At 38.7% G+C, this 22,501-nt stretch overlaps 1 long non-coding RNA gene across 2 annotated transcripts; it reads left to right on the top strand.

Moving 5' to 3' along the window:
• Window positions 1–3,935: 3,935 nt before the first annotated feature.
• LOC140463214 (uncharacterized) lies at window positions 3,936–12,748 on the top strand. 2 transcript variants are annotated; one of them, XR_011954631.1, is made up of 3 exons: window positions 3,936–4,046; window positions 11,859–11,986; window positions 12,623–12,748. It is a non-coding gene; the product is annotated as an uncharacterized lncRNA (long non-coding RNA). The 2 variants fall into 2 exon arrangements; XR_011954630.1 differs by lacking the exon at window positions 12,623–12,748 and having other exon boundaries at window positions 11,859–12,130.
• The last annotated feature ends 9,753 nt before the right edge of the window (window positions 12,749–22,501 follow it).

Raw genomic sequence — 22,501 nt, forward strand, 5'->3', positions numbered from 1 at the left:
TGTGTCACTTGTTCTAATGTAAACACATTGTGGGAATGGTGCATAAGGCAGAACATCTTAAGTATGTTTAAGGCACCATAAAACAGCGCCATTTAATTGCATAAATTAAGAAATGATACAAAGTTAAAACAAATGTCATTCTTTGTTCATTCCATGCCCTCTTGGTCTCACGAAGTGGTCAAAGACGAGGGCCTGTCCAACTGCCAAAGACCGGGAGCTTCTCAAAACTGCCAAGAACTGGGTGCCTTACAAAACTGTTAAGGCCCGGGGTGGGTGTCCATCAATCTACCTAGGACCAGATCTTTGAAGCTTCCAAGGATAGGGGCTGCTATAACTGCTGAGGGCCCAGCGTCTGTTGATACTACTGAGGACAGGAGCTACCAAAACCGCCAATGACCAGGGGCCCATTCAAATCACCAAGGACTGGAGCCTGTTCAAATCACCAAGGACTGGGGCCTGTTCAAATCACCAAGGACTGGGCCCATTCAAATCACCAAGGACTGGGCCCATTCAAATCACCAAGGACTGGGGCCTGTTCAAATCACCAAGGACTGGGGCCTGTTCAAATCACCAAGGACTGGGCCCATTCAAATCACCAAGGACTGGGGCCTGTTCAAATCACCAAGGACTGGGGCCTGTTCAAATCACAAAGGACTGGGCCCATTCAAATCACCAAGGACTGGGGCCTGTTCAAATCACCAAGGACTGGGCCCATTCAAATCACCAAGGACTGGGCCCATTCAAATCACCAAGGACTGGGCCCATTCAAATAATCACCAAGGACTGGGGCCCATTCAAATCACCAAGGACTGGGGCCTGTTGAAACTGCTGATGATAGTAACCCGCCAAAACTGCCACAGAACCCAGGTTTGTCCAAATGAGAATGCTGCACCTCAGCTGTAGAAAGAAGAAAAAATGAATTTGATACAAATGATGAAACTAAGAGATGATAATTTTTTTTTAAAAAGAGAAGGATGTCACCAGGTAGCTGAAAGGGATTAGGCGGGCCAGGAACCTGAACACCAGCTAACCTGCTGTCTTAATTAACTTAAGAAGTTAATTAGGAAGTAATTTGCCAGAAATGAATGAAGGAGCTAAGACCTGACCCAGCATAAGTCCCATAGTTAGACGTAAAATTCCAGGACAGCAGAAGTCCCAGTAGGGGTTGCTACAAGCAGGAAAAGCGGAGAGTCGCAGCTGTGGTAGTGCAGCCTACTATCAGTGTGGCATTGAAGCATTTTGTGTTTAAATCCAGAGTGAGATTGTAACCCACAACTGACACACACAGAGACATAGAGAGTACAACTGAGTGCAATTTCCTAAGTAACCAGAAAATCATCCTGCACAGATAGAGCCCAGCACCACAGCTTCCTGCATAGGTAGATCCCAGCATCACAGCCTCCTGCATAGGTAGATCCCAGCATCACAATATCCTACACAGGTAGATCCCAGCATTACAATATCCTACACAGGTGGATCTCAGCACTATGATCTCCTGCACAGGTAGATCCCAGCACTATGATCTCCTGCACAGGTAGATCCCAGCACTATGATCTCCTGCATAGGTGAATCCCAACACCACACTGTCCTGCATAGGTAGATCCCAGAACTATGATCTCCTGCTCAGGTAAATCCTAACACCACGATCTCCTGAAAAGGTAAATCTCAGCACCATGACCTCCTGCACAGGTGGATCCCAGCACCATGACCTCCTACCATTATAGGTAGGGCAAGGATGCACATCCACAATCCACTCTAACCTGAACAGGGACCAACTGCATGCTGTTAACATGAATCTGAACAACTGCAACTATTCAAATGAGCCAACTGCCACCCATCTCCAAGGAGCACATGTTACAGTATACATGTTATAGCCTGAGGCTTTCACTAGTTATGGTCAAGGCTCCTATTTCTTTCTAGCAAACAGAAATCCAGGAATCTTACTGCCTGCCAGTTGTGGCTGTTGGAAGGATTTATAAGTTGATCCTCAACTTCTTTGGCCATATTATAACTGCAGCTTTTGTGACCCTGAAGAGTGGGAAATTAACCCATACTTCTGGCTCACCACTGTGCCACATTTAAATTAACCCATAAATATTCCACATTAGGTTGGACTTTCAGTTGTGTAGTCCTTTGAATTTAACTACAAAATATCCCACAAATCATTTTCGTGTTGAATATGCTGTCTGGGCAATGTTGTAGAACAGAAAGACCAAGGGGTTCAGGTACATAATTCTTTGAAATTTGCATCACAGGTAGACATGGTGGCTAAAGAGGGACAGTGAACATGCTTGCCTTATTGCTCAGACCTTAAAGGAAAGGAGTTGAGACATCTTGTTGAGGTTGTACAGGACATTGGTGAGGCCTCTACTGGATTATTGTGTGCAGTTCTGGTCACTCTGCACAGGAAGGATACTATTAAACTGGAGAGGAGAAAAGATTTACCAAGATGTTGATGGGAATGGAGGGTTTGAGTTATAAGGAGAAGCTGGATAGGTTGGGATTTTTTTTTACTGGAGCGTAGGAAGTTGAAGGGTGATCTTATAGAGGCTTATAAAATCATGAGGGTCATATATAAGGTGAAGAGCACTTTTCCTTAAGTGGGGGATTTCAAGATTAGGGGGCATACTTTTAAGGTGAGGGGAGAAAGATTTAAAAAGGACATGGGGACAACTTTTTTACACAGAGAGTGGTTAATGTGTGGAATCAACTTCCAGAGGAACTGGTAGATATAGGTACAGTTGCAACTTTTAAAAAATATTTGGATAAGTACATGAATAGAAAAGATTTGGAGGAATATGGGCCAAGTGCAGGCAAGTGGTACCCAGTTTAGTTTGGGATTACTGTCAGTATGGACTAATTGGACCAAAGGGTCTGATTCTGGGCTGTCTGACTTGATAATGACATTTTGCTTATCTTCTGAAATGCTTTGAAAGGGTAGGCATGATTATCCTGTTGTACAACATTGTTCTGGGAAAACCCCAATTTGTAATTATCTCTTTATTATACAACTATCCAGCCATATTGCAGAAAGTCATCAGCAGTTTCTGCTGCTTCGGAACTTGTTCCACTTAGCAAAGTTCAACTCATTAAAATACGTCTGGTTTAATTGTTAGACCAAGGAGCCCTGAATCAATGGACCTACAGTGAACATTACCAACTGGTTCACTCAAAGGCACAACACCTCCCCCCCACCCCCCCCAACACCTCCACACACCCCCACCCCATGCCCATTGGACACATGAGATTGATTGCTTCATTCAATGTTTGATTAAGATTACTCTGGGATCTTTATTTGGACAGATTGCTTGTGATATCCTTGTAGGTGTGCTGTACCAATTTAATCAATTACCGGTCTGTAACAATGTGGCTTTGTGATATCATTGCCCTTTTACCTGACCCCTTCTTATGTTGTCCCAGTGGACATTAGCCCTTGGGCTATATTGGATTTTCTCAAATCAATTTAACTTATGGTATATAGTTAAGATGGATAAAGAACTCTTTGGAAATAGAGTAAACACAAAACAGGTTTCTGCTTTTACATTTAAAAAAATCCAAGTCCTTTGAAGAACTTAGGATCCCTCTAATTATACTGGTTAGCAAACATAAAATCAAGCTCACAACTGTTTAATGTCAAGATAATGTATAAGGGACATTGTGACGATGAAGCTAGGATCAGACTCATGGGAAATCTAACACCTTTAATACTTTCACTCACCTAAGCCCAGCTTTGAAGCAAAGCTTTACTGACTGGTTTTAAGTGACTGCAACATTTGCTTTTAATTTTTGTTAATATTTCTTGGACTACTTTGATGAACAGCCATTCAGTTTCACATCTGCCTGACTTTTTTTTGTGTCGTGGGGAGGGGAGATCCGCTGGAAGGTTAGAATAGAAAATCCCTTGGTGAAATTAAAACAGAGAAGAATTTATCAACTCAGAAGCATGGGCAGTGGGCAAGACACTGTCATTTGGAATGTTAAATCGGGTAAGGGAGAAAAGATAAACTGAGAGAGCCCCTTTATATAACAAGAGAAGATTCAGCACTGTGAGTATTATATAGCTTTTGGGAAAGGTTTGTATGAATAATATCTTAGCTGAGCAATCACAAAATATTTTTGTCGCAAAAACATAAAATTTTTAGATCAAACTGCAGAGAAAGACAATTTACCCAGAAAGAGCTTTATTTTTGGAGTTTAGATTATTTCCAGGTGGTCCTCTATGAAAGAATAACAATTTCCATAAACAAACCCAGAACATAATATTGACATGAATGGGTAACTCCTTTTACGAATCCAGCAACACCCCCTGATTTTATAAGATGACTTGCTGTCTCTGTCTGGTGTTTATCCTTCCTAATGGCCTCCAAGTTACCATGGACAAAGTACAAAAATTGTCCAGGTATCAACTGAGAACATTACTAATTAAGTCCAAGTATTGATTTGAAAGAATGTTAACTGTTTTATTCAAAATTCCACAACCAGCCATCCTTTTCCAAAATAAACCTTTACTTTATATGTTTCTCAATGAATTGTCAAAAATAATAGCAGTAATCCAATCAAAATTTTCATGAAAATTTACATGTATTTTTGCAATTGATTTTTCAAAGAAATTAAATATAATAATGAATAATAACATCAAAATATATTCAGGATTTCTGTGCAATAGTTTTCTATATTACGCTAAATCATTTTAACCTTCTTTAGATTGGGATTTTGACAGATTTAGTTGAATTTTTATAAAATATGTGTTGCATTTAAAATGCTTAAAATAACTAAATGAAATACAATCAATTCGGTATTTAAGTTTCCCAAGGGATTTTTGATTTTAAAAATCTTTCCAGTGATTTGTAAATCGTCCATTTTGTTTCTAATCCCTGGTTAGCTCATTTATGTTTCATACATTTTCAGAATTTGGAAAACTGACCAGTTAATTAACAGGAATCAAATCTGACATACAATGACCTTGTTTTTTGAACATGAAAATAAATGTTAAATAATCAAATTGATAAAGAGGAAATATCTGCAATCAGAAAAAGTTCAAAAGACTCAACAAAATCTATTAATATTTGGAATGAGAAAATGATAGTTTCTATTTCATTTAAACTAGTTTTAGCAGTAGTTTATACTAAAGATGTTAACCTGTCAGCCAGAGATTTGTTGCTAGGTTTCTGTGTTTGACCAATTTTTCTTTCACCTTCTAACCTTTAGAAACATTAAGTAAAACTTCAGTTCCTACATCAAACATCTGCCCATTGAACACAGCTTTTAACAAGCAGAAATGAGTACACAAGCAAATTGGCTGTCTTCAAATTTTTTGGTAGTTAAATTTTTTAAAAGTTCTTTCATTTCAATATCTGTTGTGCCTTGTTCAATTCAGAAATCCTTTTGCATAAACGAATGCCGACACAACAAATTGGGTTACAAAAGAACAAATCCAATAAATTCCCTTGGTAGATCATCTGAATTGAACACATTGCAGGTTGCTCAGATTTTGGTGATTAATTATCTTGTTTGACCAATTTAGGGACACATAATAAAGTCACGAAACACATTAGTGTGACTGTGATTTGCTGCAACATTAAATTAGTCTTTCCAAATAAAGCTCCCATAAAATTGAATTGTAATTTATAAGGCAAGAATCTATTTCTACCCTGACTATTAAGTAAGTTAACAAACACAAAAATCCACTAAATCTCTCTATTTTAGAACAAATTAGCTTCTGTTAGAAAGCGATTTAATTTTAGTAATAAACTATCTCTGTTATGAGATGATTTGTTGGAGATGCATAAGAGGGTATTTGTAGTGTGTGTTAGTTAGGTTAACAATGTGTAATTTAATGTAATGACAAAACAAAATAATTATTTTGTGCTGAGTATTTCGGTAAAAATGAACAATAAAAATATTTGAAACAGCACAATAGAAAGGAAACTATATTGTGGCATTTTTAAAATTGGAATTAAATATGTTATATTTTCTGATTACCAAAAATCCTAAAAACGTAGCAAAACTCAATTATGAAAGTGTACAAATAGGAATAGTTTCAGTTCCTTTATGGTTTTCTAATGTACTTTCAGAAATGTTATTTTGATTATCATCCAATATACAATTTCATCAGATTGATGAAAATATAGTGTAACTCTCAACATGGTTTAATTCAAAGGATCTGGTATCCAGTTTGTCTTGGTATCAAATCCCCACTTTGCTGTCTTCATTGTTGAACTTCAGTAATTGGATAATTAAAACTTTATTTGGAAGTAATATAAACTCTTAAGAACAGTAGATGGGCAGAATCTAACAAAATATTGCAAAGTTTATTTTGACTAGCATACATGACATGTTGCCGTGTGTGCAGCTTTAATGATAGCTGGTCTCGATGTTAACTCCTTGGTAATTTTTCACAATATTAAAATATCTGCTGTTATAAGTGAGGAACATTAAATTTGCCTGATGAATAAAATTTGACAGCTAAAATTTACAGTCAAAATTAATTTTAGCAGTTCAAAATTTCTTAAAAAGAATGATAAAACTTTGGTTTAAAAGTTTTTAGAATGTGTTTTGTTTTACACAATGTGAACTTCTTTCATGAACAAACTGCACTAAAGGTCAAAGTTGCAGCATTTTGATGTATTATTAATTAAATTAAAGTAATTGTATAAATAATTATATAGCTGTAATTATATAAATAAAATATTTTGACATGATTTATAATTATGGAATGATGCAATATTTAAGGAAGACATTTGGCCCACAGTGCTTGCGCTGACTTGATAAATAAAGTTATCTATTCAGTCCCATTTCCCTGTGATTCCCCCAATTGCCCCGCAAATGTATTTTTTTAAATATATTTTTCCAACTGGTGTTTTTGAAAATTACCTTTGAATCTGTTCCCTCCACTCTTTCAGGTAATTTATTCCAGACCATAATGATCAACTGTTAAAAATAAATTATTCTCATCTCCCCTTCGATTCTTTTTCCAAGTACCTTAAATTTGTCAGCTGTGGGAACAAGCGTTATGATACTGAAAACAGTTTCTCCTTATTCACTCTATCAAAAGCTCTATCGTTTTGAGCAGCTCCATGAAATTTCTCCTTAACCTTTCAGCTCAAAGAGCACAACTTCAGCGTCTCTAATCTTCTTAATCATAAAAGATTCCGATGTCATTTTATAAATCTCACCAGGCATGCCTTTTGTTTGATCTTCAGAGTTGGCCACAAAACTCCTACTCTCACGCATAATCAATAATTTATAAAGCTTTAACGTAGCTTCCTTATCTTTGTGCCACGTCCCTCAATTTATAAAGCCAAGGAATTCTTTAGAATGACAGACTTAATTTAATTATTGAGTTCGACTGTCAAATTTCCAACATGAGATTGAACTTATGCCCTCCTGTTTGTTAGTTCTGTCCTCTGTGTTCTTTACTTCAGTGACCTATCCAGGACAGTACTATGACCAAAAGCACCATGATTGTGTGTAATATCCCTGGGAAAAAAGGAGGGATCTGTGCCATTAGTTCACCAACATATTCCCAGTAATATTGGTTCAAAGAGATGGTGCAGAATACCAGGGAGAGCAAACTTAATCAATTGCATTTTTGCAGAGGTGCTAGCACTTAGCTTCTGATGAAGCGGCCACACCATATCCCTCTCAAAGGCAGATCCACCTGGAGGGTCTTTCCCTCCACTCAATGGGAGCTAACACCTTCCCTGCTCAGAATTTATCCTTTTTATCCATGCCTCTGGAGGTGTTCCCTGTTGATGTACACTCATGATTCTGTACCTTCATTGGGCTAGTGCCATGCAAATCAAATCTCACTATTCCCAGAGTCACCACAAAAGTGAAGATTTCAGCAAAACATGCAAAACTCCCTGATTTAAATGTCTTTTTAGGCAGAGCTTAATAGAAGGCAGAGATCGCTTTTCTGTACTTAGCAATAATTACTATGAATTACAAAACATAATTTTAGCTACAAGTAAACAATTATAAACTTACATCATGTACCTCCACTAGTTAAAACTCTCACATTCCAGATGAAGGGCTTATGCCCAAAACATTGACTCTCCTGCTCCTCAGATGGTGCTGAACCTGCTATGCTTTTCCATTGCCACATTTTTCAACTTTAAAACTCTAACCCCTTTATCAAATGCACACTATACATACAGACAGACACAAAATAAAATTGGTATTTTGGATGGAGAGAGAAATGGGGAAGGCAGTTCAATGATTCCTGTCCACAGGATTTGCTGAGATGATCCTTAGTAAACGTGATACTGTCAGTGGATTAGTAATCCAGAGTCCCAGGCTAATTTTCTGGGAGTATGTGTTCAAATCCATCTTGGCAGCTGGTAAAATCTAAATTCAATTCATAATCTAAAACATAAAATAAGATAGTTCTTCCTTCTGGATAGAAAGACGAAGCATTCAGATGGCTGGAGATAAGAAATAACAAGGAGAAGGAGGCACGTCTGACAGTAGCCTACAGACTGCCTAATATTAGTTATACTGTACACATAGAATCAATTAGGAAGTAAAGAGGGCATGTCAAAAGCCAGTACATCAATCATGGGTGACTTTAATCTTAAAGTAGATTGGGGAAATCAAATTAGCAAAGATAACCGCGAGGACTAATTCATAGTGTACTTGGTACAATTTCTTATAATAATATGTGTTGGATCCAAACAGTGATTTGGGAATGTATAATGAGGCATGTGTAATAAATGTACTCAGAGTTAGAAACAGTATTCATAACATGGTAAAATTAAACATTCAGCTTGAGTGTTAGAAAATTGGATCATAAACAACTGTATTGAATTTAAATAAGCATAATTAATCAGGGATGCGGGCAGATTTGATTGGAGTGGACTGGGGAAAGGGGTTGGTAGAAAAGATAGTTGATGGACAATGGCAGACATTTAAGAAAATATTTCATGACTCACAACAAAGATATATCCCATTGAGGATGAAGGATTTTAGGAGGGGAATAAACTAGGGAAATTAAGGATAGTGTGGAATTGAAGGAAAAAAATACAACGTGCAAAGATTAGTGGTAAGCCAGAGACTATGAAAAATGTTAAAAATGAATAAAACTCAACCAAAAAAGGCACATATTGACTTTGAGGATAAAGTAGTAAGTAATATAATATCAGAAAGCAAGAGCTTCTTTAAATATATAAAAAGAAAATGACTGCCAAAGTGAACAAAGTACCTGTAGTGATTATAACAAGGTCAGCCAGGTCGAAATAATAGAATATGAGTTCCCTAATTGGGGCTGGTTCAATCACAGAGCCCTGGCTGACAGATATAAACAGGAGTGTCTCCCCCTCCAACTCTATTTTGATTTAGTCCCTACCCTTCCCTTCACTGTTTTGATCACACAGCATTGCCCTTTGATGTGAAGGGCAGTGCTTGTTACTGGCCACTTGGGTGTTTTCCTATCTTCCTGGTGGTGGAAATTGAATAAAGATTCGTGCACTTTGTGTCTCTCACTGTGTCTCACACCTACACACACACACCATGGGTGCTGGCACAAATATAAGCACTACCGCAGTTAGGCGGTAGTGTGGGGGTTAAATAAAAAAAAGAAAAAATAAAGAAAGGAAAAAAGAAACAAATATATAACCAGGAGATAAAAAAGGAAAAAAAAGACAAAAAACAGCATTAAAAGAAAAAAAATAAACAGGAGTGTCAGACGTTCTGCTCACTCTGAGAGCTGGCTCTAATGGAGCCAGATCAATGTCAAACACTCTTCATGTGTACAAGGTTGACTTGGTGATGGGTTCCAGCCTCTGTGGAGTTATTTCAGGCCCCTTAGAGAATGAGGCAGTCAAAATAATAATGGAGAACCACGAAATGGCATAAAGTCTTGAATCATTTGTTGTACCCAACACTGCAGCACTCTTACACATCTCCACTTCCCAGGTACCTATTTGCCTTCAAAGACTCCACAGTCCATACAAGCTGCTGGAGTTGCTCAGTTCATAGTCTGCTTTCTAAACAATGCTGCCTTTGTTGGATAATGTGGAAATTGGGGGATGAACACAAAAATAGAAGCAGGAGTAGGCTATTTAACCCTCTAGCTTATGCTGCCATGGTATGTGACTGATCTGCCCCAGGCTTCAGGATGGGGGCAATAAATTCCCATGGTGTTTCCAAACGTATGATCTCCTGCTGTATTTGTGCCACAGGGCTTGAATCTACTCAACGATGTACAAGGTCTATGTGGAGGCAGCCCATTGACCCCCTTGTCGGAGGCCTTCATGTCTCAATACTGTCCAAATGTTCCTGGGTGGCTGTGACTGATGAATAATTACATTGCTGCAGAGATGCTTTGTTTCTGAAATTGCACCATTGGATCCATCCCCTGCACAGAAGTTGTGGTCATCCCTTTAGCTGCTGCACCCAGGGCTGTTCCATAAGCGGATAAGGAACACATATGTCAAGAAGCCCAGGGCCTCCAACAGGTTTAGAGCTGCTCCTTACTGCATGATCCCCAGCCAAACATGCCCTCATTTGGAGATGCAGAAGGCCCGCCCTCACTCACCTTCCATGGAATACTGTGTAGATGAAGCTCATGGCCTAGACTCTGGCTGGACGGGTGGTTGGCCAATGTATCTGTAACACAACTTCTTCATCCATTGGAACCAGTGAGAGCTGTATGATGTCTCGTCCACATGAGGGCCCCATTCAGGCCATGTCTCAAGAATTGTTGGTATACCATTCGAACAGAGGAAACCATTTAATCTTTAGATTGTCTGCTCCACAACAGGAGGAGGCTTCATGATAGTTGATAAGCAACCCCAAGGCTGCAGCTTTGTACTGGTCAAAACAGTGAAGGCCAGATGGAACAGTAGCGGCAGCATCCTACAGCACAGCAGCATCAGCCAAACCAGAGTCAGACTCATAGAATTATACAGCATGGAAACAGAACCTTCGGTCCAACTCGTCCATGCCAACCAGATATCCTAAATTAATCTAATCCCATTTGCCAGCATTTTGCCCATAACTCTCTAAACCCTTTCTATTCATATGCCCATCCAGTTAACTTTTAAATGTGGTTATTGTACCAGACTCGAACACATCCTCTGGAAACTCATTCCATATATGCACCGCCCTCTGTGTAAACAAATTGTCCCTTAGGTCCCTTTCAAATCTTTCCCCTCTCACATTAACCTATGCCCCCTATTTTTGCCTACCATAGGGAAAAGATCTTACCCTATCTATGCCCATCCTGATTTTATAAACTTCAATAAGGTCACCCCTCAGCCTCCAATGTTCCAGGGAAAATAACCCCAGCCTATTCAGCCTCTCCTGAAAGCTTAACTTCTTCAACCCTGGCAATATCCTTGTAAATCTTTCCTGTATCCTTTCAATTCACAATATCTTTCCTATAGAAGAGAGACCGAAATTAAATGCAATATTCCAAAAGTGGCCTAACCAATGTCCTGTACAGCTGCAACATGACCTCCCAACTCCTATACTCAATGCATTGACCAATAAAGGCAAGCATACCAAATGCCTTCTTTAATACCCTGTCTACCTGCAACTCCACTTTCAAGGAACTATGAACCTGCACCCCAATGTCTCCTTGTTCGCCAACATGCTCAAGGACCTATAAGTCCTGCCCTGAATTGCTTTAGCAAAATGCAGCATCTCACATTTATCTAAATTAAACTCCATCTGCCCATTTCTGCATCTGTTTGGGCAAGGTGTCTTTGTGACCCTCATTCAATGGAAATGAGCTCTACAAAGCCATCTTTCACAGATTGTAATATTTTGATGCTGCAAAGGTCAGCAGTCGCTGTGAAATTCAGTCTAATGTTTTGATCTTTTTATACTTACCCTGCTGTTTATCAAATATTTAGGTTCCAAACAGATGGAAACTTTCACAACATCTGCTGTTACCCCATTTAACATGACAAAGTTTCAAATCAGTGTGGATGCCATGGAAAAGAAAGCTATCATTCAGACTGGATCAGAACATCATGTGACAGTAAGGTTGGCTTTAATACCAGTGTTGTGCCAGACTTTCAATGTCAATGGATTTTCTTTTGTTATCTGAAGCCACATTTATAGAGTTCAACTATTCAATGGAGTTATGAAGTGCTGCTGAAAGAAATAAAATGGTGAAAATTCAGGTTATTGGTTCTATTTAGTGAAATCTACAACACGTTTGCAACAGTGATAGTGGAAATTACAAAACAGCTCATGTTTCTTTCAAGTCACACTTTACAGAACAGTCTTTTCAGTGCTGTCAGGAGCTCTCAGTCAGCCTTGTATAGTTTGAGGTTGGACGTCAACTTTTAATAAAACACAGAACTATAATGTTCTCCCATCAGTTCTAAGATCATATGAGTCTGGAACACACAGTTTCTGAGAATAAGACATTGTAGTCAGCTGGAAATTACGGAGTGAAAATAAGCAATTCTATTGTTCATGATTTAAAAAAGGAATCTTTTTCTTTTGTTCAACCAGTTTCCCACAAAAAAATTATTCAATGGGCACTCATTATTAAACCAAGTAAAATAGTCCAAGAGAAGATGTGTTTTCTAATTTAAATTTTTACAAACGTGAATGTATCATATCTCTGCAATATAGATTATGTTGATTGTAAGAGTTTTTTTTACAGAGATTATTTTAGAACAGTTTGTCTAACTCACTGCCTCCAAATCAATCGAAGTTAATAAACTAGACAGTCGTGTTCGGCGAGTTCCTGGGGAACAAGGATAAGCTGGAGATGTCTTTGGAACTACAGTAAAAGGTTAGCAGCCATCAATCTGTTTGGAATAAATCTGGCAAAGTGTGTATCCTTTAAATTCTAACGTTGGCAGATGTCAGTGCAGGAACCCACAGTTGGACGTTATTGGACAAACAAAAAATGTCATGGAATCTACTGAAGAACATAAACAGGAAAATGTGGAGGCTTTGACAATGTTTTGGTGGGCTGCAAAGGCTACTGATGTTTAAGCCAATTTTGAAGAATTGAACAGATCTGAAGCCATTAAACAGTTATGTCACACTCAGGCCAGAAGCTCATGGATTCGGGTTTCACTCCAGAGCCTTGAAAAGTGCATGTCGACATAATCCAAATAACGCGGATATCAAGAAAGTCTAGGGACAGGGGGACCTGAGAGTTCATTTGCACAGATTTTTGAGGTAGCAAGGAATATTGAGGGAGTAGTTAACGAAATATGTAGATACTTAGGCTTCATAAGTAGAGATATTATTAAATCAAAAGCAGGGAGATTAAGCTGAATTTTTACAAAGTTATGGTTCGGTCACAACTAAAGTTTTGGCCATTACATTTTAGCAAATAATGTGAGTGTCCTTGATAAGATGCACTGGAATTAAACAAAATGATTGCAGGATTAAGGGATTTTGGTGACAAGGTTACATTGGAAAATCTGGGATTGTTCTTGGAGTAAAGGAGATTGATGGGGAATTTGACACTGATATAACAGGTTGAAATAAGATATACAAAGAAAACCTAATCTCTTTGCTGATGCAAAGACCAGGGGACAAAGATATAAGATTTGTTGCCACAACTACTGAATAATGTGAAGTCATTTTTTTTCTATAGTTAGTGAACCTGAAACCTACTACCTATGAAAATGGTAGAAGAGGAGATGAGGAATGATTTCAAAGAGAAATTGGTTGGGCATTTGATTGAAATAAATCTGCAGGGCTCCAGTGTAGAGTGGAAGAATGGCACTGATTATATTGTTCTAAAAAGGCCTTAATGGGCCAATGGCCTCCTGCTGTCCCAAAATTATCCTCGAACTCTGTAATACTGCAATGCAGATCTGAAGACATGCTGCAGTATTGGAGTTGCTGTCTCTCTAATAAGACTAAACAGATAGCCTGTTTGTCCTCTCAGTAGATATAAAATTGTCCACGTATTACTTCAAAGAAAAGCTATTACTTTGAAGAACAGCGTGGGAGTTCTTCATGTATCCTGGACAATACTTATGCCTGGACTATGATCAGTAACAAAGGAATTAGCAGTTCTTTAATGAATTAGTTGCTGCATATCCTTCATTATAGCAGTGACAACCCTTTTTTCTGAAAAAAGTTAATTGTTTTTATAGAACTTTTGCAATGCCCAGTTATCTCCTTCTCTTTTGTTGTAGAGACTTGATTTGTCTTCCTTTGACTGCAAAAGATTAAGATTAAAAGATTAAATAAATTAAACACGGGGAGATAGACCAAATGTTCCTTTTTGCATTTCAACACCTAAGGAAAATCTCATTTCATTAATAATATTACACTTTTTAAACAGGCTGCTACAATAAGTATATGATTTGCCACAAAGGTAAGCAGTTCAAACGATTGAATGTTAGATTTCCAATCTCAGATTGGAAATTGCAGATAAAGGATACAATCTTAAAATTAGACCTTGATTTGAGGAAATTTGGGAAACATTTTTTTCAGATAAAGATTAACGGAAATCTGCAGTTCTCTCCCAAAAGGTTGTGGATTTTAGAGTTAATTGGAGTTTTCAAGATGACACTATTTTAAACAAAGATTATTAAGAGATATGAAACAAAAACAAATTAAAGAGCACTGATGTGCTAATTAGCTATGATTGAGAGACTGAACAGCCTTCTCCTATTCCTGTGCTAGAATTCACTGAAAAACCAGCAACGCTTTAATTGTTTCGATATAAAGGAGACCAGAGTTTCTGAAAAATTCATTTACCTGACATTTAATCTTTGCCATTCGCTGGTATTGGAAATGATAAAAGATGTCACATAAAACATGATTTGCTTGCCTGTGTGTGTTGTCATGAAAAGGACACTCTGGCAATGAAGAAATGATTCGCCCAAGTCAGAGACAAAGAAATTGAAATGTTTAAGACAGACAAGAAATAAAAAATCCCAATGATTCCAAAGTTTTTGTTCAAAAGTGTTTTACTGAAGATTTATGCAGAACAGAAACCTTTGAACTAAGTTTTTTTTTGTTTTTGGGGTTGTGGGATGTCAAAAGTCACTCATTGAGTTAAATAATAAAACTACCATTGGGATTTCAAATCTCTTGGGATATACTTGAAGCTGATTTTATCTAATGAATTCCTGAAGTTTGTTTTAATGATACTCACTTAAAACAAAAGTGCTTTAATTCTCGGCTTTCTTACTATCCATATGCATTTTGTGACCTCTGTAATTTAGATCACAATCCATGGGGAATAAACGTAAATTCTGTCCTCACAACGATAAATGAATCAAACTTTATAACAGACAAGTGGCACAGAATTTTTTTACATTAGTTGACTATTATAAACTAAAACATTGCCAGACAAAAGACAAATCTAACTCTCCACTGATCTTTTATAAATAACTTGATAGACCATTGGCTCATTCAAACAATTGCAAATTTATACGCCTAGAAATGTCAGATTGAGTGCATTCGAAGAAATAAAGTTTCTTCACAAAGATGGAAGGAAACATGTCATTTTGAGCTTCTCTTTTACATTGGAATTGTCAATCACTTCAATCATTTGAACTGCTTACCATTTTGGCAAATCGTATACTTATTGTAGCAGCCTGTTTAAAAAAAATGTAATATTATTAATGAAATGAGGTTTTCCTTAGGTGTTGAAATGCGAAAAGGAAAATTATGGATGTTTAGCAAGCAAGTGGTAAAATGGCAGTAAGTCTTAAACCAAAGGACTTCCAGAATTACAACTCAGGCAATTTTTGCAGAGCAGCTGTTGTTTATGTACATAGAATATAATTTATGATCTTGTTTAAACTCACTTCTTAGACAAGTTATGGAAGGGCGTCTGTGAAATTCCTGGATTTTTAATTTGTCCATTTTCCCCTTGAAAACGATCTTTTGTTCACATGCCCCAAAAGCCACCTAGTGAGAAAACACTTCAATTTAAGAACTTGTGTGATCCGAACAAAGAAATCCTTCTGGTATCCGGAGGCAAACCGCGTGATGCAATCAGAAAGTATGGAGGGCAGCAGTGCAGATTGGCAGAAAGCAGGGCTTAATTGAGTACAGCTGAATTGTGAGATGGGTGTCACGGGTTGCTTATTTTCATGTCAAAATGGAACAGAAATCAAATTATACTTCCTTCATGAAGTGATCTAAAGTTTCGTTTGAAGATTTTTTTTATAAGTCCATGCTAGGAAATTATTTGCATTAAAAACAACAAAAATGACAACATTTGGAATTCTCTGCTGCATACCAGTTTTTTGAGTCCAGCATTCTACATCCTTCAGAAATGGCTAACAGAGTCTGGATCTTAAACATAAAAACGTCAATCTGAAATCTGCAGTCATTTATTCTTCATACTTAAAGCTCTAACTTGGCAGAGCTTTGTTCAAAGACGTACTTATTTCAGTTGAGATAGTTGGTGGGTTGCAAGGAATTTTAACTGCAATAAACAAGTATATATGTGGACAGGTAAATGGCTAAAAGTGCTGAAGGTACCAGCATATCAGGAATATGGCAGTAACCCACTGAATTTCAACTTTAACCTGAGCACGATCCTGTACACACAGAGAACTTTTGACAGGCAGGCAAGTCGGCAATTGTGATACACGTAGTATCGATTAATCAGGCATGTGTTGTCGCAGTTTTCTGGTTTTGTATTCACTCACTACACCTCAAATTCAACAATTCCAAGGGCAAATAGTTAGCAAGATGACTTTGATTGGTTGAGTTGTCACTGTGAAGAAAACAACAATAGGCTTTCCATGCTTCCAGTTAATTCAGAAATGGCTCAGGACTTGGAATATTTTCTTTTTGATTACAAAAAACAGATTTCTGGCAAAATGAATATGTTGCTTCTGGCAAACATAAATTAGTACCTTTAAGATTTCCACTTAATATATTGTTATGGACCAGAGACAGGAAAAAAAAAACAGCTTCCATATCCAGCTTCAATACCCCAGCAGCAACTGCTACTGAAAAATTGAAACTAAAAATCCTGGTTCTGTGGGAGCTTGACCCCCACCCTTTCATGATGTTTCTATTGCTTCAGCTTATATAAAAACCCAAAACCTCACAAACGGTTTAATTTATTAGCTCTGAGTAGACTGCTCCATAACTCTGTCTCAATTTTTCTTCATAAAAAACCAAGACAAAATGCACCTCTTAAAACCATAATATGATCACATCTCACCCCTTAAAACAATGAACTATCAATATACAAAAATAATTTCATTTTTAAAAACTTTCACCCTTACGCTATTAGTACATTACATTGATTCTAAGCATGCAAACATTCAATACTACGGTCCATTTCAGTCTGCTTTTTTTCCCTTCCACTGAATGTCTCCATCTTCCTTCATCAAAGTCGCAATAATGTGCTGGCAATTACACTCTCTCATCCTGCCACGTGTATAATTTTCCAATTGAATGGCTGCAATAATAAGCTCCATCTAAACAGTCTGGAATTTTTTCCAAAACTCTAAGGAGTTATGATCCATAAACATTATTATCTCAGGCATATTACTGGCTATATAAAAGTTGAAATGTTGCAACGCTAAAACCAAGCACAAGGTCTCCTTCTCAATCATGGAATATTTCTGTTGATGATTATTCAATATTCTTGAAAAATACCCAATAGGTCTTTCTATCTTCTTGTCACCTTCTTGCAATAGTACAGTACCGACATTCACATCGCTCGCATTGGTAACCACCTTGAATAGCTTTGTATAATTAAGTGTGGCTAACACTGGGGCAGTGGTTAGCACAGCTTTCAGGCTGTCAAATACCTTCTGACATTAGTGCACTGAAACTTTCTGCACTACTTCAACAAGTCAGTCAGTGGAGCAACCACACTGCTAGGATTTGGTATGAATTTCCAATAAAAACCATTCAATGCCAGGAGTTGTAGTATTTCCCTCTTCATTATTGGTATGGGAAACTCATCAATAGTCTTTTATTTCACATTCCATCGGGCCATCTGTCCATGTTCAGTGTTTTGCAAAGCCACTTTTAGCCAGGTTTATCATCAAGCCTGCCCCTCAAAGTCGATCAAACAATTCCAAGATGGATACTCCAAATGCTCCCAGATGTCTTTAAATTTTACTTTCTTTACATGCTTCTCCTGGCATACATGAATAATCCTTAATCATGCAAGTAAATTCTTTAAAGAGATCTGGTACTTGCTTTTCAACCAACCCCTGATTCTTTTTAGCTTCCATTGTATTTTCCTTTACCACTTCAACAAAACTCACTGGCTTATCCTGTTTTCCTATATCTGTCTTCCCAATTTTTTTTCTAAACCACCAATATCGTGACTTCATGTAGTCTACTTTATTACAGTGAGCTTTTTTAACTTCTCTTTCCCCCTCACGGGTTTCCTTTTGACCCTGTGGTAAATTATCTTTACTGAGATCCTCTTTTCCTTTATTATCTCAGGATTTCTCTTTTCCCCAATTTCTATCCCTCCCAGATTGAAATTAATGTCGGAAACCAGACTTTAATTTTTGAATCATCTGTCATTTCTGCTGCTAATTTTGCAGTCTAACTCTCTGCTCTTCTACATGAGCGCTCACTACTTCAGGAAGTGACTTTTTGAACTCTTCCAAAATCGTCTCTCTAAAAATGTCCTATGTTTGATTTATTTTCAATGCCCTTATCAACCTATCAAAATTATTTTGTTTGATTCTTTCAAAATCTATGTACATTTGACCAGATTTCCTCCTAAAATGTCTCTTGGCTTCCAGTACTAGCATATATGCACTTAAGATGGTTTTTTACACCTCATCTAACTACCCAAATAGGTCCACTGATAGTAATGCAAATACCTTACTAGCCAACTTTGTTTGGATCAACAATATCTACAAGGTCACTAGCCATTCCATTTGTTTAGCCACTTTCTCAAATGAAACGTTGAATTTAGGCAACACTTGGATGTATTTAAACAAATCCCTACCAGGCCTTTGGCTACGATGGGATTACTCTCCATCACTGTTCTCATCACAATTCCAACTTTTCACCTGTACCTCTGCCATTTTCATCGACTTTGAGTTTTCAGTTCCAACTTCTGAAGTTCAAAAACTCTCCCTTACTTCCTTTTTTTCTGCTAGGGTCTTCCTTTCTTGTTGTTTTTGTTCTGCTTTTAATCCTAAATCAAGCTATTTCATTTCCATTTCCTTTTCATTTTCTTTTGCCTCAAACTCAAGCTGCTTTATTTTCAATTGAACTTTAGCCATTTGTAAAGATTCCGATGGCATTCCTGGCTATTATAAATGTTGCATGTTGCCACAATTATTTCCCCCTTTCCTCACAGATATATTCAACCCCAACTCCACCTTGTTTGCCAATTCCAAAACCCAGTCAGTTGCTTGTAGCAGGCACAGCGCAGACAATACTCAATCAGTCTAACCTTGCAAACCCAATAAAAACATTTACTGTTAGATGTGAGTCTCCTATTGACAGCACTAGCTGAAAAATGCTGAGTACCGGGATAGCTAATTAACAATCAATTTAAAATAATCAGTTGCTGATTAAGGTTTATTCATGCATGCCAGGAGAAATAATGTGGCTGTTTATGTTCGTTTGAAGTGATAACCTTCAAAGGCAGAAAGCCATTCTCTGTAAACAATCGAAACAGACGTTCTAACCTTACAAAATTTTCAAATTACCTGGGAGCCTGGGTGGTCTACTGTTGGCAAAATCAGCAACACAGCAATATTCACGTTCTGTAGGACTGTTCATTAGAGGCTGCTGTAACTTTGAAGTTTTAGTGTTAGGCTTAAAAGTTCTATCTCCAAAGCAGATTATTAATGGTTAGTTGTTAAGGGTTAATTGGACCTAGCAATAAGCATTTGAAGGAAAATACATGAAAAACAGGCTTAGTGTAAAAACAGCCTGTTCTGGCTGGAAGGTAACTGCAAAGGCCTTGGCTGGATTAGGAACAGACTGTTGTGCAAACTCACAATAGACGTCTGCAACTGTTTTTTTCACAAAGGAATTCTTGAGCACGTACTCAAGATGGCAAATACAACATATAATAGAAGTTTGAGAATAGTGTTAATACTGGAGACTTTTCCCAACTGGGGGGGAGCATTTCCCATTGGACCGGGTTCTGTGAGACTAGGGCCTTTTCCCATTGGACTGGGTTCTGTGAGACTAGGGCCTTTTCCCATTGGGCTAGGTTCTGTGAGACTAGGGCCTTTTCCCATTGGACCGGGTTCTGTGAGACTAGGGCCTTTTCCCATTGGACCGGGTTCTGTGAGACTGGGGCCTTTTCCCATTGGACCGGGTTCTGTGAGACTAGGGCCTTTTCCCATTGGACCGGGTTCTGTGAGACTAGGGCCTTTTCCCATTGGACTGGGTTCTGTGAGACTAGGGCCTTTTCCCATTGGACCGGGTTCTGTGAGAACCCAGTTAGTCTGACCTCAGTGGTGGGAAAGATGCTGGAGTCTATTATAAAGGATGAAATTACGGCACATCTGGATAATAGTAACAGGATAGGACAGAGTCAGCATGGATTTATGAAGGGGAAATCATGCTTGACTAATCTTCTTGAATTTTTTGAGGATGTAACTCGGAAGATGGACGAGGGAGATCCAGTGGATGTAGTGTACCTGGACTTTCAGAAAGCTTTTGATAAAGTCCCACACAAGAGGTTAGTGAGTAAAATTAGGGCGCACGGGATTGGGGGCAAAGTACTAGATTGGATAGAGAATTGGTTGGCTAATAGGAAACAAAGGGTAGTGATTAACGGCTCCATTTCGGAATGGCAGGCAGTGACCAGTGGGGTACCGCAGGGATCCGTGCTGGGACCGCAGCTTTTTACAATATATGTAAATGATATAGAAGATGGTATCAGCAATAACATTAGCAAATTTGCTTATGACACAAAGCTAGGTGGTAGGGTGAAATGTGATGAGGATGTTAGGGGATTACAGGGTGACCTGGACAAGTTAGGTGAGTGGGCAAATGCATGGCAGATGCAGTTTAATGTGGATAAATGTCTGGTTATCCGCTTTGGTGGCAAGAACAGGAAGGCAGATTACTACCTCAATGGTATCAAATTAGGTAAAGGGGCTGTTCAGAGAGATCTGGGTGTTCTTGTCCACCAGTCAATGAAGGCAAGCATGCAGGTACAGCAGGTCGTGAAGAAGGCTAATAGCATGCTGGCCTTCATAACAAGAGGGATTGAGTATAGAAGCAAAGAGGTGCTTCTGCAGCTGTACAGGGCTCTGGTGAGACCACACCTGGAGTACTGTGTACAGTTCTGGTCTCCAAATTTGAGGAAAGACATTCTGGCTATTGAGGGAGTGCAGCGTAGGTTCACGAGGTCAATTCCTGGAATGGCAGGATTGCCTTACACGGAAAGACTGAAGCGACTGGGCTTGTATACCCTTGAGTTTAGAAGACTGAGAGGGGATCTGATTGAAATGTATAGGATTATGAAAGGACTGGACACTCTGGCAGGAGGGAACATATTTCCGTTGATGGGGGAATGCCGAACCAGAGGACACAACTTAAAAATACGGGGTAGACCATTTAGGACAGAGATGAGGAGAAACTACTTCACCCAGAGAGTGGTGGCTGTGTGGAATGCTCTGCCCCAGAGGGCAGTGGAAGCCCAGTCTCTGGATTCATTTAAGAAAGAATTGGATAGAGCTCTTAAAGATAGTGGAGTCAAGGGGTATGGAGATAAGGCTGGAACAGGATACTGATTAGGAATGATCAGCCATGATCATATTGAATGGTGGTGCAGGCTCGAAGGGCAGAATGGCCTACTCCTGCATCTATTGTCTATTGTCTATTGTCTATTGTCTATTGTCTATTGAGACTAGGGCCTTTTCCCATTGGACTGGGTTCTGTGAGACTAGGGCCTTTTCCCATTGGACCGGGTTCTGTGAGACTAGGGCCTTTTCCCATTGGACCGGGTTCTGTGAGACTAGGGCCTTTTCCCATTGGACTGGGTTCTGTGAGACTAGGGCCTTTTCCCATTGGACCGGGTTCTGTGAGACTAGGGCCTTTTCCCATTGGACTAGGTTCTGTGAGACTAGAGCCTTTTCCCATTGGACTGGGTTCTGTGAGACTAGGGCCTTTTCCCATTGGACCGGGTTCTGTGAGACTAGGGCCTTTTCCCATTGGACCGGGTTCTGTGAGACTGGGGCCTTTTCCCATTGGACCGGGTTCTGTGAGACTAGGGCCTTTTCCCATTGGACTAGGTTCTGTGAGACCCGGACCTTTCCCCATCAAACTGGGGTCTGTGAGACTGAAGCCACGGAAACTGGAATCAAGTTCCAAGCTCCAACTACCTGGCAGAAAGCAGTGAGACTTGATTGCTGAAAATGTCTAAAGTTGTTTCAGCTCACAGATTCACCCATTAGTTTGCATATCTCCAAATTAGATTATGCAAATAAATTTGTTTTTTTTAAAACACATATATACACTTGCATTCAGAGGGGCAACGTTTTGACACACAAGATGGCTCGTGTGTGGAATGAACATAGAGCATTGAACATTACAGCACAGTACAGGCCCTTCGGCCCTCAATGTTGTGTTGACCTTTTACCCTGCTCTA

Source organism: Chiloscyllium punctatum, chromosome 37 (genome assembly GCF_047496795.1).
Source record: "Chiloscyllium punctatum isolate Juve2018m chromosome 37, sChiPun1.3, whole genome shotgun sequence".
Lineage (NCBI taxonomy): Eukaryota > Metazoa > Chordata > Chondrichthyes > Orectolobiformes > Hemiscylliidae > Chiloscyllium > Chiloscyllium punctatum.